Source organism: Ictalurus punctatus, chromosome 29 (assembly GCF_001660625.3).
Source record: "Ictalurus punctatus breed USDA103 chromosome 29, Coco_2.0, whole genome shotgun sequence".
NCBI classification, from domain to species: Eukaryota; Metazoa; Chordata; class Actinopteri; order Siluriformes; family Ictaluridae; genus Ictalurus; species Ictalurus punctatus.
In genome coordinates, this window is record NC_030444.2 from 15,295,187 (window position 1) to 15,313,041 (window position 17,855).

At 37.5% G+C, this 17,855-nt stretch overlaps 1 long non-coding RNA gene across 1 annotated transcript in view; it reads left to right on the forward strand.

The window, feature by feature from the left end:
- Positions 1 to 4,991, forward strand: part of LOC128629439 (uncharacterized) — a 7,491-nt gene extending 2,500 nt beyond the window's left edge. The window contains exon 2 of the long non-coding RNA XR_008393791.1: positions 1 to 4,991. This exon is cut by the window's left edge and continues 495 nt beyond it. This is a non-coding gene — a long non-coding RNA (uncharacterized LOC128629439).
- Positions 4,992 to 17,855: the final 12,864 nt, after the last annotated feature.

Sequence of the window (17,855 nt, forward strand, 5' to 3'; positions counted from 1 at the left end):
GTGTATATTTTGACCCATTTCAAGTTTGGAATGGTCTTATTCAATTGCTAGATTGCTTGAAATTAGAAAATATGTATAAATATACAGTGCTGCCCCATCCTGATTTCTTCTGTTTTTGTGTATATACTAACTAGTTTTAGATTTTCAAATGAAATACAACATAAAACAAAGGCAATCTGAGTAAACACACAATCCAGTTTTTATTATTTCTTTTTTTTTTACTGACGCAAAAAAAGGTTATCCATCACCTATCACTCATGTGAAAAACTAATTGCCTCCTTAAACTTAAAATCTGCTTAAAAAACTGCAACCAAACACTTCTGATAACTGGGGATCAGTCTTTCACAGCATTGTGGTGGAATTGTGACCCACTCGTCCTTGCAGAACTGCTTTAGTTCAGCCACATTGGAGGGTTTTCAAGCAAAGCATCCCCACACCATCACACTTCCACCACCATGCTTATTGTCACGGAACGGGACTGGAAGTGGATGCAGATCAAAGTCTTTATTACACGCGTAACTCAACAAACAAAGAAAACGCGGTCTTCACAGGAAAACGAGAAACTGGAATCATGGCATGAAACGAGAGCAGGCATGAAACTAGACCGCTTAGCATGCTAACGCATTTGCTACCATATGCAAACATAACTTGCGTTACAAACAATAATACTGCACGAAGTGCGCAGTAACCGAGGGGTTTAAATAGCCAACATAATCAAACTTTGTTTTTTTTTGTGGAATTCTGTGTTTGGTTTACGCCAGATGAAACGGGACCCCTGTCTTCCAAACAGTTCCACTTTTGACTCATCAGTCCACAGAACATTTCCCCACAAAGTTTGAGGATCATCAAGAGATGTTTTGGTGAAATTCAGACGAGCCTTAATGTTCTTCTGGGTTAGAAGTGGTTTTCACCTCGCCACTCTTCCATGGACGCCATTTTCCCCCAGTGTCTTTCTGATAGCGGAGTCATGAATAGTGACCTTTATTGATGTAAGAGAGACCTGTAGGTCCTTTGATGTTGTCCTTGGCTCTTTTGTGACTTCCTGGATGAGTAGATGCTGTGCTCTTGGAGGAATTTTGGAAGGTCGGACACTTCTGAGAAGATTCACTACTGTGCTGAGTTTTTCCATTTGGGGATAACGGTTCTCACTGTGGTCCTTTGGAGTCCCAGAGCTGTTGAAATAGCTTTTTAACCCAGACTGATGCATTTCAATCACCTTCTTCCTCATAATTTCTGGAATTTCTTTCAACTTTGGCATAGTGTGTTACTGAGTAAGACCTTTTAACCAACTTCATGCTGCTGAAAAAGTTCTATTTAAGTGTTGATTTGATTGATCAGGGTTTGCAGTAATCAGGCCTGGTTGTGTCTAGTCCAGTTTAATAGATTTGGGGAATTCATAACTGCGGGGGCAAACACATTTTCACACAGGCCCAGTTGGTATTGGATAACTTTTTTTGCTTCAATAAATAACATTATCATTTAAAAACTGTATCATGTGTTTATTCGGGTTGCCTTTGTTGTATCTTAGATTTTGTTTTCATTTCTGAAACAATTCAGTACGAGATCTACACAAAACAGAAGTGATCAGGATGGGGGCAAATACTTTCACAGCACTGTACAGTGGGTTTCGTAGTTTTCTGTTTGTTATAATATTTCTACAGGCAATGTTTGCTTCATTATTTCCTTTGTTCATCACCTGCTAACATTTATTTATGTTTTGCAGTGTAAGCAATATACAGTATTTGTAAAAACACGTTTCTCCAGCGTTATTTAAATACACACTCACTGTCAGCTTCATTAGGAGCACCTGTACACCTGAGGCTATAGTGAAACAGGTTTACTGAAACTATGCAATTGATGATTGGATGAAGGCGATAGTTTTTTCAGTGTTCAGCTGTCCATTTTGGGTTAGTCCGTACCCATCCTAGCCTCAGATCCCTGTTCTTGGCTGACAGAAGTGGAACCCCAATGTTGCCTTCTGCCAGTGTAGCCCATCCGCCTCCAGATTCAACATGTTGTGCTTTCTAGGATGTTTTTCTGCTCAGGATGGTTTTAGTTACTGTAGCATTCCTGTAAGCTGGAATCAGTTTGGCCATTCTAGTCTGACCTTTCTCATTAACCAGGCTTTTCCATCTGCAGAACTAGTGCTTACTGGATGTTTTTGTTGTCTGTACCATTCCCTGTAATCTCTAGAGACGTTTGTGTCCTTGGAGATCTGCACCTTGTGAAATACAAACATGGCATAATCAAAGTCACGGAGATCATATTTTGATTCCCCAATTTTGATGTTTAATGTGAACATAACTCTTGACCTGTATCTGCATGACTTTATGCATTGCATTGATGACTGTTTGACTGATTGGAAACTGCATGCAGCTGTGAATGTGCATGCTCAATAGATCTTTTAAAAAAAAAGATCTAAATCTGGAACATGCTTATTCTGCTTGCATAAGTATTCAACTTCTTTAGACTAGTACTTGGTAAAAAATGGGTCTGGAATGTGCATATGCAACACCCCCTTCAGAAACTGGGATTTACGGAACCTTTGTCCCTTCCGTAGAGCCACCCTCAACATTTCAGAAACACTGGGAATTAGCAATGCCCTGGCTATGTAGAGAATTACAATGTGGAAATGAATTGTGGGTAATTATAGGCTGGGTTAGGGTTAGGATGTGAAGTAATTTCACACATTCACAGATTTATTGATAGGCTACAGAATAATATAAATAGGCTAGAGAATTATGCATTTACTATGGCACAATGGCATTTCTGGTATTGTTAGAAGACCTTGAACCGAACAATAAGGCAATAACGTGGTTTTAGACACCACAAAGATTTCCTTGCCATGACAACTGGTAAAGAGCTGATTTAATTTCCAAAAGCCATTCTTTAGGAACTAAGTGCTGAGATGCTCCCAGGTTTTGAGAGACTAGCATGCACCTGTCCACTTCTTAACAACCCTTCGATGGGTCAGTGATATCCCATACTTAAGCTCCATCATGTCAGCTGTATTGATTGGCATAATTAAACTGACAAGTCGGTACATCAGAGTTTCTTACACACTGAGTGAAGAGGCCAACCTCAAAGCCCAGTCTGAAGCCAAGCAATGCCCTGTTTCCCAAATTTAATCAAAGCAATTTAATTGTAAACATGAATACAAACTATCAAAGAGCCGAGGAGACAGTGACTCTCGTGTTCAAAACTAACTATACTAATATATATGTTTGTTTCTTTGTTTATTTATTTATTTATTAAAAAGAAAAAAACCTGAAATATCACATTGAGTATTCAAGTATTCAGACCCAATAACTCAGTACTTAGTTGAAGCACCTTTGGCAAAGTCTTTTTTTTTTTTTTGAAAAAAAAAAATACACAAGTTAGTGATGCTTCATGTAACCTAAATCTTTAAAGGTTTTCTGTTTGCTAATAAGCGAGCTAACATCACGCTAACCGCTGTGTGAAAATACTATATTAGCTGAACCGAGCTAATGCTATGCTAAACACTTTGTGTAAATACTAAAATTAGCTGTGTTTGCTAGTAAGCAAGCTAATGTTCCCAATTTATTTAAAAAAAATTTTTTGGAGTTCATTTCCAAATTCAGTTATTTATTCCTGATTTTGTGTTCATTCTTGGTTCTCTGAGGACAATTCCCACTTGATTTCATTGTTCAAGGGAACAGTAGATGAAATAAGTTACACATTGAATTAATCGCCAATCGTAAGCTTGTTCTCGAGTTTTTCCAGCAGCCAGTTATTCATTCTCATTAATAACGTATTCAGAGGAAAATTCAATTTACCTGTATTCATTTATATTTATGTATTTCTGTAAATTTGGTTCATTTTAAAGATTTGAATTTTGAATTAACACAATATTGTGTGGTATCACGATACTTCAGCTGGTATAGTATTGTTTATGGTATTGTGAGAACCCTACTAAGGAGTGTCTTGTTTACCAGAATTGAGACTCTAGAGTATTCTTACCTACAGCAATCCTGACCTCCCCAGTGTCCAGACAGAACCAGGACTAGAACCTTGTTGGTGGTGGGGGTGTTATTATTTTTGTTTTTGATGATGTTAATGATGATGATGATGGTGATGCTGTAATTGTTGTTGTTGTTGTTATTATTATTATTAATTGATTGAAACCTTTTAATATTTCTTGAATATTTGAACATTTTTTTAAAATAAACATCTTATTTAAATATATTTTTTGAAATGAGAAAATATTATTACAAGACAAGAGCACGGCTAATAATCTCTCTCTCTCTCTCTCAATAATTAATTAAAATGATGCTGATATTTTTCACTGTTCATTAATTTTCCCCAACACAGCTTGCTAAGTATTATATCCACAGTTATGTTAGCCTACATGTTTATTAATTCATTGACCTTTCATTTTCCCATCTTTATACTTAAGAAAGCATATTGTTTGTAGGAGATATAAGATAAGTGTAACGTTATTCTATATTATAGAGGTATTTATATTTACATTATATTTACACTATGGCCACCTGAAAGTGATTTTTTTGATTAATTATTTATTTCATTATTTTATTAGCATACTTGTAGAGATCAACGTGTAATACATGACAGTGAAATATGACTTGGAATAATATTGAAAACAGGTTAAGATAAACGTTAAAGCGTGTCCCCTGAAACACAGGTTGCCCCTGCCCGCCCCTCGGGTTTTCTCCAATACACAACCTACGCTCAGGTCAATCACTAAACTCAGACTTGTGAGATGCGGCAATTTAATCTTCCAGAGCAGCAATTTCCACAATAAGAAGGAGAAAATATTACAGGTCATGGAATATTACAGGTCATACATGGTGTTGCTACATTTCTATTCTGATAAAGTTCAATAACTTGGTGCAATCATAAATGTTTGATTTGTAACATTTTATAGGTGAACTAAGTCCATGGTTCTGTTGAAAATTATATAGAAATTGTTCCATAACTGATAACAAAATAAATAATATTTCAAAAAAATGTTTAATTTGTTTCTCTTTGCTCCAGTCAAACTGCTGAGTTACAGAACGTATATACAGTGGATATGACACCTGTATGTTTTCTGTGGGAGTTGGTAGTTTTGTGGTGAAAGTTTTGCCTCTTGTTTGGGCAGTTGCTGGTTCAAACCCAGCTACAGGTTTTTGTGATGTTCAAAAGGAAACCCAGATGACCTTGTTTTACATCTGTGCAGTTTCCTTTAGGTCAGGGTTCCATAGGTCAAAAGGTCTATAAAACAGGTTTCTCGTACGAGATCCTGTAGCTCATGTGGATGAACATCGCCTCTGGGTTGAGAGGTTGCTGGTAAAAATAGACATTTTACCTGCAGTAAACATCTCCAACATCTCAGCATTGGAGTGTGATAGGAACACAAAACCTGCACTGCTGTGTAAAGCCCGTATACTTTTGTTTGTTTGTTTGTTTACGCGTACGTTAGCGTATACGCACAGTGGTACGCATAGATTTCAAAGTAGATTTAAATACACTTCAAATTTGCTTGTATTCTCTCATTTGTAAGTCGCTTTGGGTAAAAGCGTCTGCTAAATGAATAAATGTAAATGTAAAATAAACTCCATTTGACATGTACGCGTACAGAGGCGGTCGACGCATGCGCATTACGACAACATGCACTACCGCTCCTGGCCTACAAGAGTCAGTACAGAGCAGTAAAGCAGGTGATCTGGAGTGAAGGACGACAAAGAAGAAGAATCACAACAACACGAAGAAATCTGGACGAGAAAGACACGCTGCTTCTTTTGTAGTCACTAGAGGAGGAAAAAACTAAAAAAGAGAGAAACGGAAGGGCTGCGCGACCACTCAACCAGAAAAGAGCTTACACTCGTTTCTGTCACATATTGAAATTTTACCTTTATTTTATTCTAACATCTTTGAGTCCAAATAAAAAAGGTCAAATAAAAAATGTAAGAAATTACAGTTTTCACATTAAACTGTTGTGTCTTTACTGTTAAGACTGGAACACAACCATTTTTAATTATTTAATAAATATCAGGATTTATGCACTGAATAAATTCACTTTTTGCTCGAGTAAAATGTATTAAATTTATATAATTGTTTTGATACAGAAATAATTTAGCTTTAGGACAAAAGTAAAGTTCTTTTCAGAGGCCAGGTCTCCTTGTCTTGGAGCGGTGATTTACATCCAAGTGACAATTTGCATGAATTTGTTTTTACCTCAGAAGCTTCAAGTTCCAGATAAACACAATGCGAATGAAAGTTCAGAGGAAAGGAACTTCAAGACATGACTAAGCATTCTCCTTTCCAATGGTGAAATCATTTAGATGACGGAATGTTTTAAAATAATGAATTGGTTAAATCATGTAATTTTATTATAAATGAATTTATTTCTATTCTTAGTTATAACCTACTGTTAGATTTTAACCTTATCTAACTTTGTTGCTTATTTAGTGATATGATTTTTGCCCTGTATTTGATCATTTCTGTGACATCTTTAGTGCAATACAAAAGCTGCACAGTTTGGACAGCACGTCTTTCATGATGGACTCCATGTGGGTTAAGTGGAAATTCTGAATTGTCTCTGCACCTTTATGTCATCAAGAAACCCAATGCAAATGAAACTTTCACAAGGGGAAAGGATCATTTACTGAGCTATAGGAAGAGAAATTTCATTTAAACTCAAACATTTCGACTTGGGGGGGGGGGGGGGGTGTTTTACAAACTTATATGTTGTTCCATTGAACAGGCTGCCATCATCCCATACTTTAAACATCCCACAGCACAACATTAAATCCATCATTAAAAATGAGAGGAATACGGCTTAACCTTGACTATGAAAAGAGAGGGGATTAGTCAGAGAAACAAGCAAGAGGCCAAGAGTAAGTCTGAAGGAGCTGGAGAGATCCAGATCTCTGATGGGAGCAGCTGTTCCCGTATATTCCCAACTACAGCTTGGAAATGCCATAAAACGCCTTCAGTTCCAGGCTGTAACACTAGAAGTTGTGATAAAGGAACTCCAAAAGCGACAATCTAATGTTCATTTAAGTAATTGGAAAAGCAGGATCAGGTCACACAGATCTGAAACTAACAATCAAACATCAGCATAAAACATGCTATTCTTATTGTCAAAGTCACGATCAGTTTATAATCCTTATTACTACAGTGCAGTCAGTGTGTCAGTACCTTCTGTGTAGATCTACTCTCAACTTGAGGCCTGTTTCTCTGCTGAGATCAGAGGTTGAATAAGGGGAAGGGCAATCAGTGAGTATTTCCATGTTGTAGTTTTTTAAATATCAGACTCGTACCCTAGGGAAATCAGGTTTCCACAATGTAAATTCCTGACGTTCTGTTATCGTTGATGAGGCTCAAGAAAGGTTTGCATAAGAAATCTGAAATGTCAAGATTTTCCTACCCAGACACGATTTACAGAACATCACTTGCAGCAAAGATCAGAAACGTACAGAGCTACTGAAGAAGCAACAGCCTTCAAATCTTCCCTTCACAGGTATGAAGTGTTTCACTTGTTTTTACGTGCATGGGGAAAAGCATATCCTGTAAGATATTGATGATAAAACACTGCACAGTCTCTGAAGTGATCAGGAGTCCTGTATGAACATTTCTCTACATTAAAAATGAGTCGTATGCAGATGCCATGATTTACGGTAAAAATGTGAGACTCGGTTGGACGATTATTGTGTTGTATATTTGATACTTTATATTATTTATACTTTATAAATATTCCTTATATTCTATTTCAGTCCTAAAGTTATGTCTCTGGCAGATTAAGATACACTGAGATTATGGCGATATTAGCATAAAAATATTTCTATTATTTAAACGATTATTATTGTGGGATTTTTCCTTTTAAGGTCTTAGACTTCATGAATGAATTGTTGCTTCTCTTCTTGTTTGCACATTAATCATGATGAGATGATCTTGTAATGTTGCCCCTATCAGTACTTTTAAATGGACACAAACCTTCTGTGACTCCCACAGCTACTTGTCCATCATGAAGATAACTCTTTTTCTTTCGTGTCTCACTGGAAAGTGGATTTTATTTATTTATCCCACTCACTGCAAAAAAATCTAAACAAGTGTAAATATCTTGAACAAAGGAAAAGTTCTCATATTATGAGATTATTATTTAACAACTTTTAAGCGTATTTCCAGACACTTTACATTTCAGCTTAAAATCGGCTTCATTGTATTGGCTGATAATTTAGCTTCTTTTAAAAAATACATACAATATATCTGTGTATATCTGTATATATATATATATATGTGTGTGTGTGTGTGTGTGTGTGTGTGTGTGTGTGTGTGTGTGTGTGTGTGTGAAAAATCAACCACAACAACCTTACTTACAACAGACACTAGACCGAGCGCTATACAGATGTGAGTTAAATACTAGTGCTGCATTGTGCATAAACCTGCTCCAGGTGTTTGTGATCATGTGACTTGGTGAGTGACGTGAACATGAGCAGTGCTGATGGATGCTGTAGTCCCGCAAGCTTATCGGCTCTAACCTGACACCTGATCATGATCATGATGGAAAGCTTGATTAGAGAATCATTTACAAAGTTGCACAAATAAATCACTTTGTATTTGATACTTACAGACTTTTATTTTGTCCTTCAGATTGTGATTTTTTTTCTGACTCCTCAGCTGTCCGTCCATCATGAAGCTGAATCTGTTTCTCCTGTTTCTCACTGGTGAGAGCATTTTTATAAACCACTCATTAATATTACACACATTAATATTGCACTTACCTCTAACCCTATTTATATCTGATTTTACTAAACTGTAAATAAACAATAACTTTACATTACTCTGCCTTTATCATTTGCTGTGTCTTTATATTTTATTTTACTGACTTTACTTAAAATAAATAATAAAACTGATTTGATGAAGAGGCTGGTAGATGAGATGAAGCCAACCAGAGGCAGTTCCTCCCTGGACCACTAGAGGGCACCGACAGTCACTGTGTCGAACTACTTCTGTTGTTTCCCCATTTCCTGTTATGATCAGTCACACCGGTGTTATATTTCTTATTACACTCCTTATTTAAGTTCCCTGTGTTCCCTCTTTATTTGTCGGTGCATGAAGTTTGAGTTCGTGTTTTTGTGATTAGTGAGATTTTGGTTATTGTTTGCCCCGTGTTTAGATTTTGTTCTTTCAAGTTTTAACTTAGTGCCTTGTTTTACACTTTAAGTTTTCTCTGTTTTGGTTTGTTTCTTTGTTGTTGTTGTTTTTTTGTCCCTAATAAACATGTTCTGCACCTTCCATCCATCTCTACAAATATCCTAATTATACTCTGCTCTGACAGCCACTACTCGACTCACAATGCACTTATGGCAGCTTTATATGAAGTCTAACTTGCAAATAAATGATTTAAAATACTGTAGAACATCTGGGGTCAGACTGAAAAATAAACAGAGACTCACAAAAATCCAGACTTTTCATTCCAGAGTCCAGTGTGTAGTATAATGTTGTACAAATTAAAACATTTGTATTAAAGTAATTAAGAATTAGCTGGACACACAATGAGATTTTCATTTACATTTATTCAGTTCTCTGCATGCAGATTCATTTTATATGCCATGTGCACTGAACTGAACTGAACTGAACTGCAGGATTGAATTGTTAATTATACATTGCTAATTCTTTAATTTAGCCATTAGGATTATCTATATTCAGATATTCACCAGTTAAAGTTTACTGTGTGTTTCATAAAATATAATATCACCAGCAGGTCTGGTCCCAGTCACTGTATCCGTCCTGAGAACCGTCCCTCCCAATTATGACCTGATGATGACACCGGTGACCTGGCCTGATGCACAGAGTTACTGCAGGGTGATGTACACTGACCTGGCAACAATCCTAAGTGATACTGATTGGCTACGATTTGAGAAAGAAGCAGTAAGTAAAGGTCTGACAACATCTGCCTGGGTCGGATTGTACAATGACATCAATAGCTGGCGCTGGTCCTTAAACGATCTCCCACTGACAAGTGTCACTTATACCAATTGGTACACTGGACAGCCTAATAATGGTGTTGGAAAACAAGCATGTGTTCTAATAGGTTACTATAATTCATGGTGGGATGAACAATGTACAAGACTACTGCCCTTCATATGCTACAATGGTGAGTCAATATCCTGATGTTAATTTGCCTAGTCTTGGTTTGATGGCTGGTTTTTCACATTTTGGGTTGTATCTTGGTATCATATTGTCTGTGAGACAGAGACGTGACTTTTGTTTATTTATTTTTTCACAGCTAATTTCAGTGGTGCTGCCAGGTTCATCGGCATCAGTAGTCCTCTGTTGACCTGGCCTCAAGCTCAAACTTACTGCCGAACACATCACACAGACTTGGCCAGCTCTCTGAACAGTTCAGACGACGACATGTTACTGCAGGTGAAGAATATCCAGGGTGATTCCTGGATTGGGCTTTACACAGACACTTGGAAGTGGTCAGACGGGACCAACGCTTCAAACATCCCATGGGCTCCTGGACAACCTGATAATGCTGGGGGTTACGAGGACTGTGCAGTGGTTAATAACGGACTGTTCTACGATGAACAATGCACCAACCTGCACTATTTCTTCTGTCACACCAGTGAGTCTTCTGTTTTCTCTTATTCTAATATCACATGAAAAATGAATTATTTATTTAAGTTTTGACTTTACATCATTTTCTGTATCTTGTTTGAAAAAAAAAAACATTTTTGAAAATCTTTAGATGCCAAAAGAAGGAAGTGAAAATAAAATGCTATGATATAATAATAATAATAATAATAATAATAATAATAATAATAATAATAATAAATGCTCCTTTTTATGCTTATAAACACCTTCATCTACAATTTGTTGGTGTTCAGTGCCTTCTGGGTAAACTGTCTCTCAGAAATGTACCGCTATATCGAGCAAACTTCCCTTGAGATAATAAAGTAAAGGGATGGTTGATGAGAGCTCATTAAAATATTTGAATGCAGCAGAAAGTAGCTCACAGTTCACGAGCAAATGACGGCACAAGAAGACGAAAGGAGATGAAGTTCAAATTAAACACAATTTTTCATTTGGTGCAAAAAGTCATTTAGAAATATGACTGTGAAATTTTACTGTATAAAAATATAAATATACCATAAACAAAATGATAACGTAATCAAATCTAACACATAAAGGAGTGTCTGTGCAATTAATGTTCATTTAAGATTGAACTCGTTAAGCCATATATCATAATATTCATTCAGACGGTGCAGTGTCCTGAAGAGGGAAAACTTTACATTATGGAGAAATCAAAGCACGCGTGTGTGTGTGTGTGTGTGTGTGTGTGTTCCACAGTTTACAGAGCGAGGGGTCAGATAATGAGACTGCAGGTGAAGTCTGATGGGAGTGTGTTTGATCCTGCTGTGCAGTCGTCCATTTTAGATCAGGTGAGTCACATGATGTCTGTGAAATTTGGAGAAACCCATATTAGCATTTCTTACTCTCAAATTTCTTTCATTCTCAAGAATTTTGCTCCTTTTATTATTTCTTGTCTTCTCGGTGACACGTATTCCTTTTCTTTTTGGCTTGAGTAATTAAATCCTGATTCTGATCCTCAGATCAAACAGAAACTGGAGGAAAAAGGCATGTTGGAGAACACCACAGTGACCTGGAAGGTGCAGCCAGATGGAAACATCTTCCACAAGAAAAAGGATGATCTGTAACGTCTAAATGCTCACCTTCAAGTCAAGCAGATTCCAAACTGACTGAAATGTTATTTAACCTACAACATTTTAGCTTTAATCAGTAGGCAGTGTCAGAGGACAAGATTAGCCAGAAGTAGAGGAATAAACATATTTAATTGCTCTGATTGGAACACGCCCACTTTGACTTTGCAGCCAAAATTTTAAAGTCAGATTTCACTGCAACTTTTTAATATTGAACATGTTCAGCTTTTGCTGCAAGAGGCCACTGAACACAGTGATGAGGAGAAAGTCAGAGAGGGTATGTTCAATACTGGGTTTAATGCATCAGTGTGTTGTAGTAAAGAAGAATTCTTATATAGAATATAGTGAATGTAACAGAACCTGTAAATACACTGTGTGTACTCTGAACAGTCATATATAATGCACTTGCCACTATTACTGTCATTTATTTCTTCCACATCTACAGTTATAAATATATACTCATTTCTTGTATTGTTTCTATTTTCTGTATCTAAAGGCATTAATAATATACATTAATATCATCAATAAACAATTTTAAATATAAACCTCTTGTAACTGTTTTGTAGTCAGAATTCAGAAAGGTGTTCTATAAAATGTAATTCTACAGATAATATTAACTGCGATACTTCCATTGACCAGAAGTCGGCAGTAGAACAATCAGTAACACAAACAAAACTGGAGGTGCTACAGATCCAAACACCAGATTTATTTCATTAGTAAAAATATACTTTCATGTAGACACATGCACTGAAAATCCTATTAGAACAATCATCATGACCACCATGACAGGTAAAGATCCTCCTACTTGTTCATCTGAGCAGGTGATGAGGTTTGCATGTGACTACTTCCAGTCTGCCTTGCTTCGTTTCCTATGTAAAACAGGACTCTTTATTCAAATAGTCACAATGCACTTCTCCTAAAATTGTAAGGTGTGTAAGAATTTAGCCCTGACCTGTTTCTATCTTTTAATACATCATGTAGATCTTCCTTTATGATTATAATACTCTGTAGTTCCTTTCTAGATCCATAATTTTACAATAATTATGATTAAGATTCCTCTACATTTTTCCTCTGTCTTCACAAAGGGTTAGATTTTATCTCGCTGCCCAAAAATGCTGCCTCCAAGTTACCAAGAAGAGGCAGTGATGATTTTATAAAGCAGCCATGATAATATCGTGTATGCTGAGTGTTGGATCTGATTCTTGACACATGGCTGTTCCTCACTAAAGGCAACCTGATGAACTCCTTCACCTCCTTTCTGTGCTGAAATTTGAGGAGGATGGGTCAGTGTTTGGTTTTGTTTAAACAAGCAGTCTGGAGTCTAAGGTAAAGTTAAAGTCAAATGGAAATCAGTCTGCGTCACCCATGTTGTAATTTCTCCATATTAAGAAGAGGACAGGTGAAGTAAGCAGATTTGTAGAGAGTTGTGTACAAGCAGTGAAGATCTAAAACGGAGCTACTGAAGAAACACCAGCCTTCAGAGTTTCATATTACAGGTATGTGCTGTAGGAATACAGAGATTATGTGCATGAACAGTCTCTTAAGTAGTGTTTTGTGATTGGGAACAGGTGTGTGTGATTAGTCCTGTGTTCCATTGGGAGTCGTAGTCGTCGGCCATGTTTGTAGTTTGTGGTGCATTATGGGAAATTGAGCTGCTAGTTTGCTTTGACATGACAATACCATTAATCTGTGAAACTGCTAGTTATTTATAATCCTGTAGAATTTAATATTGGTGCATCCAGAGTGTGAACTTGGACCCCTCTAAAACAGCCCACAAGTAAACTGTATGCAAAGAACCTCTAGAGATGGTCTGTATGGTATGTTTGTGGTTCGTTTTGTCGTCCAAGACAGGAAGAATAGATGTTTTTAATAAATTTTACTAGCAAACATGCTCCTCTGAGGTTGCGTTCAGCTGTAAGACAAGCCCTCACATTTACTTCTACAAAGAACTTCATATTTAACCTGGAGAAAAAGTCACCAGTCTACACAGCACAATCCAGGAAATGTTTATCATTATGAACTTGTGGCTCCACAAAGCCAGAGCTACGCACATTCAATCCTAATCCTACTTTTGTAGATCTGCATCTGGGATGAGGCCTGTTGCTGATATTTTATTGCATGATATGCACCGTAAAGCTACGCTGGTGAATATACAGCATGAATATGGCTAAGTTAAAGACGTCTGTACTTTTTACAATCCAATCGTGTAATTCAGCCTGGCGTGCAGGAAATTATGGGCTACTTCAGCCTGCACTGACCCTGCTAACTCACAAACTTAAACTATGAACTATGAGATACTGTACATCAATTAGACCTACAATTCTTTTTTTCCACCCATAATCCTTATAAATTCTTATAAAAGGAGAAAAGTTGATGGACAGTAGTGGCAGAGTTGTCTGGTGAGACACTTCTCCGAACTGTCACGCTTGTTTATATTGTCAGGTGTGTTTTGTTTTGATTCATGTCCTGTCTCCCCCCGTGTCCTGTCATGGGTTGTCTCTCTGCTTGTGTTTCCTGATTATTCGCACCTGTTTTCAGTTTTGTGTGAGTTGTGTATGTGTTTTACAGGAAATTTTGGGCTACTTCAGCCTGCACTGGCCCTGCTAGCTCACAAACTTAAACTATGAACTTAATTAAGCAAATCTGACTTGTATTTTTAAAGAAATAACATAGCGGAACTCACGGAGACTGGATTCAGAAGAAGCAGGTTTATTCATCAGTCAGCAAGACAGCAAAATGAACCCAGCTGGGCCCAGGGTTACACGCTCCGCTCAGAAAGTGGAACATGCAACAAGAAACAATCGTTTACAGTGTGTCATATACAATTAAAGCATCCATGTACCTTTAGGGAGTACCCTTATCTTAGCTCGCACCTTTTCTCTCACGTCTTATCTGACGGGCCGTTGAGTTTGTTCTAGTGAAAACTTTTGCCTGCACAAGCGGACGTCATTAACAGCGTCATAGTAATAAAAAGCCAATATCTGTTTTCTTTATTATTTACTAAACTTGGGAGGCCTCCTCTTATCTCCTACCAGCGTGAAGACTGAACCCCCCCCCCCTCATCTCTCTCGTCAAGCCATGGGTAAGTACAACCTTTCCTTATCTATCCTCCCTGTTGCGCTCTGTCCAGCCCTATGTATATTTTATATGCGTATATATATATATATATGCGTATTTACGTATTTTGATATCTCTTATTTCTAGATGTACGATCCAGACCCATTGACCCTGGTTCTTCTAAACAGAACCCTGGATCTTCCTTTAAAAGGAAAACGGCGACAGTTCCCTCCCAGACCCCCTTCACCGGGCCCCTTCTCAAACGGCGTAAAGTGGATTCTGGCACTCAAACATGTTTAACGTACTGCCTTTCAGGAAAAGAGAACGGAGGCATCCACACAGACACGCATCACTGGTCCCCCCAAGGAGAGGAATTAACCCATCCACTCAAACTTCTGTTTTGGTGCCATTCATAAAGAAAAGATATTCAGATGCGGCTGTCCAAACGTACTACAGAATGTCATGTGGTACGCAAACTCCCCAGATCCCTACTGCTTCTAAGGCACCCAGGCCACCCGAATCCCCTGGCCGTGAAGAGGGAAACCATGCATCCCCGAGATCTTATGTAAAACCCATGACTGTTAAAAAGTAATTCTTTTATGTGTTTTAATTCAATTACATGAAGTTTTCCAAACTCTTTTTCTGTGTGTGTGTGTGTGTGTGTGTGTGTGTGTGTGTGTGTGTGTGGGCGTGTCTATTTTACATACGCACGACTTGTCTTACCTATCCCTGCAGGCTCACCTCGCTCGGGCCGCTTCCACACTTAGTTTTTTCAGCTCTAGAAAAAGGAGGGTCTTTTCCTTTTTAATTTCTCCATTTTCCTTTTCAATCTAATATAATTTCCCAACAGGTGTTCCAGTACTGCAGGAGTCTGCTCATGTATTCTTTTACTTAATTATACGAACGTGAAACTTGTTGAGTTTAGAGTTAGTTAAGTGCTATGCTAAGCTAATACAGCTATGATGCCGCATGTTACATTACTTGGTTATTTTGGATACACGCAGGTATTTGATTAATTATTAATTATTATTAATTATTTTATTAATTAATTGTACAGTTTTGCAGACATGAATGGCTGAGAGGATCAGGAGGAGCTTCTTCCTTCAGGCCATCAGACTCCTCAACACGGAAATGTCCACCATACAGATCCTTTAGGACTCCATAAAGACTCTCCAGTCACACTGCAATCCACTGATACACTGCGCTTTGTACTGATACTACACGTAACATTCTGCACATTCTGTACCCCTTTTTGCACATTCCTGTACATATATTTCATATTTCTTGTCTTATTTCTTATTTGTAATTATTTCTTATTCATTTCTCTTTTTATTTTTATATTTAAATTCTTGTAAACTGTACAGAAACAGAAAGTGTTTTGTGGAGCGGTGATTATATTATACTCATTTAAAAGAAAGCATTTTGCTGTAAATAATGTTAGCTGCCTGAAGTTTGAGGAGATTTCTTATTTTCTTTGGTTTTTTCAGCAGTCATCATGCCACGTTTGCTCATCAGTGTGTAAAATTTACGCATATCAAGCACAGATTGCTGCCAAGACAGGAAACATGAATTTGAGCTATTTAAAAGAAAACTCCACCATATAACCTTTCAGCTGGATCAGCTTAGTCTTATACACCAAAATACTGCACAGCATCTAGTTACACCAAGCACTTCTACAAGAACCTTAAAGGAACACTCCAGCCAAAATAAATCTCCAGAGGTCTTTTGGTGTCGTATCTAAAACGACCAGGTTGCTGAATTTCCTGTAGTTAGTCAGTACAATAATCCTCAATTTACTGATCAAAATGATGCCACGAACAAGATAGATGAGAGAAGCAAAAATCCAGTTTATTGTTCAAAAAACAACATGAGATCCCCTCGTAAGACGTCCCAAAAGTGACCTGAATCTAAGCACAGATTCAATGCCCTATTTATTCAGTCTTATCTTTAGGTTACACCCAATTATCTCCTTATTTTGGAATCCCAATATTCTTCATTAACGTCTTTTTCTGATTTCCCTTAAAAACTACTTATTGGATTTTAAAATACCATTAGAACAAAATTTTCTCGCTCTGAAATCCCCTTAAAACCCATTTTCAGCCATTGGATATCCCCTTATCTTCATGTTTTCCTTCCGGTAGTCGAGCTGTGCGTATCTCATCGCCCGTTGTCCTGAACAATTTGGAAATTTTCATCACTTCTTCATTATGGGTGAGATATTTCTATTATTGCTTAATGTTACACATATTTCTTCTCTAGTTCTACGTATGTTTAGATGTTTCTTGGTGCTTCTTAGACATTCTGTGAGTATATGTGTGTGTGTGTGTCTCTAAATGTTTTTGTGAGTGTGTGGGTGTGTGTGTTTTTCTCAAAACATCGTATGAGTGTGTCTTTCAATTTTATGCTTTTTCCATGTCATGTATTGATACCCGTTTCCTACATTCTTTGCATGTGCTTGTACATGTATTTATGTGAATATATTTTAAATGTTACACTACTGTTTTATCTCATTTTCGTCCTTTCTCTCTGATCTCCGTCCAGCTGATCAACGCCCACCTGCAGCTGGACTTTCTCTCTCTCGGCTGCTCACTCTCACAGGCCTGGGTGAATATATACGCCATCAGCTGTCTTATTCGGCCGTCGATGTTACAGCTCTGCTGGAATGTCTCTGCTCTTCACCTGTACCCACAGGGTTTCCTTATTCTCCCGCTTATTGTATCATTCCATCGGTGACCTATGTTCATGCTTCCACTCAAACTGAAGCTCAACTTCTTCCCATAACTTCTGTGGAGGGCTCGTTTATTCTTTCCTCTGATGATGATAGTAGCTTTGCTACAAACACATCATATGACCTTTCACCTACAAATTACTCTCCTACAAGACCTATTCCCTCCCCAGAATATGTGTATGATAGTGATTCTCAATAAACTACATATTCCGTTAATCTCGTGTTTTCCTGTGGCTTAAATTTATTCCCCACACTGAGGATATCTAAGCCTCACTCTTCTCTTAATTTAATGGATGCCTATGTATAAATATGACCTTTTTCACCCTTTGGCCACCATGCATCAACTGTCTTATTGTTACTGTTATATACCCTGCGTG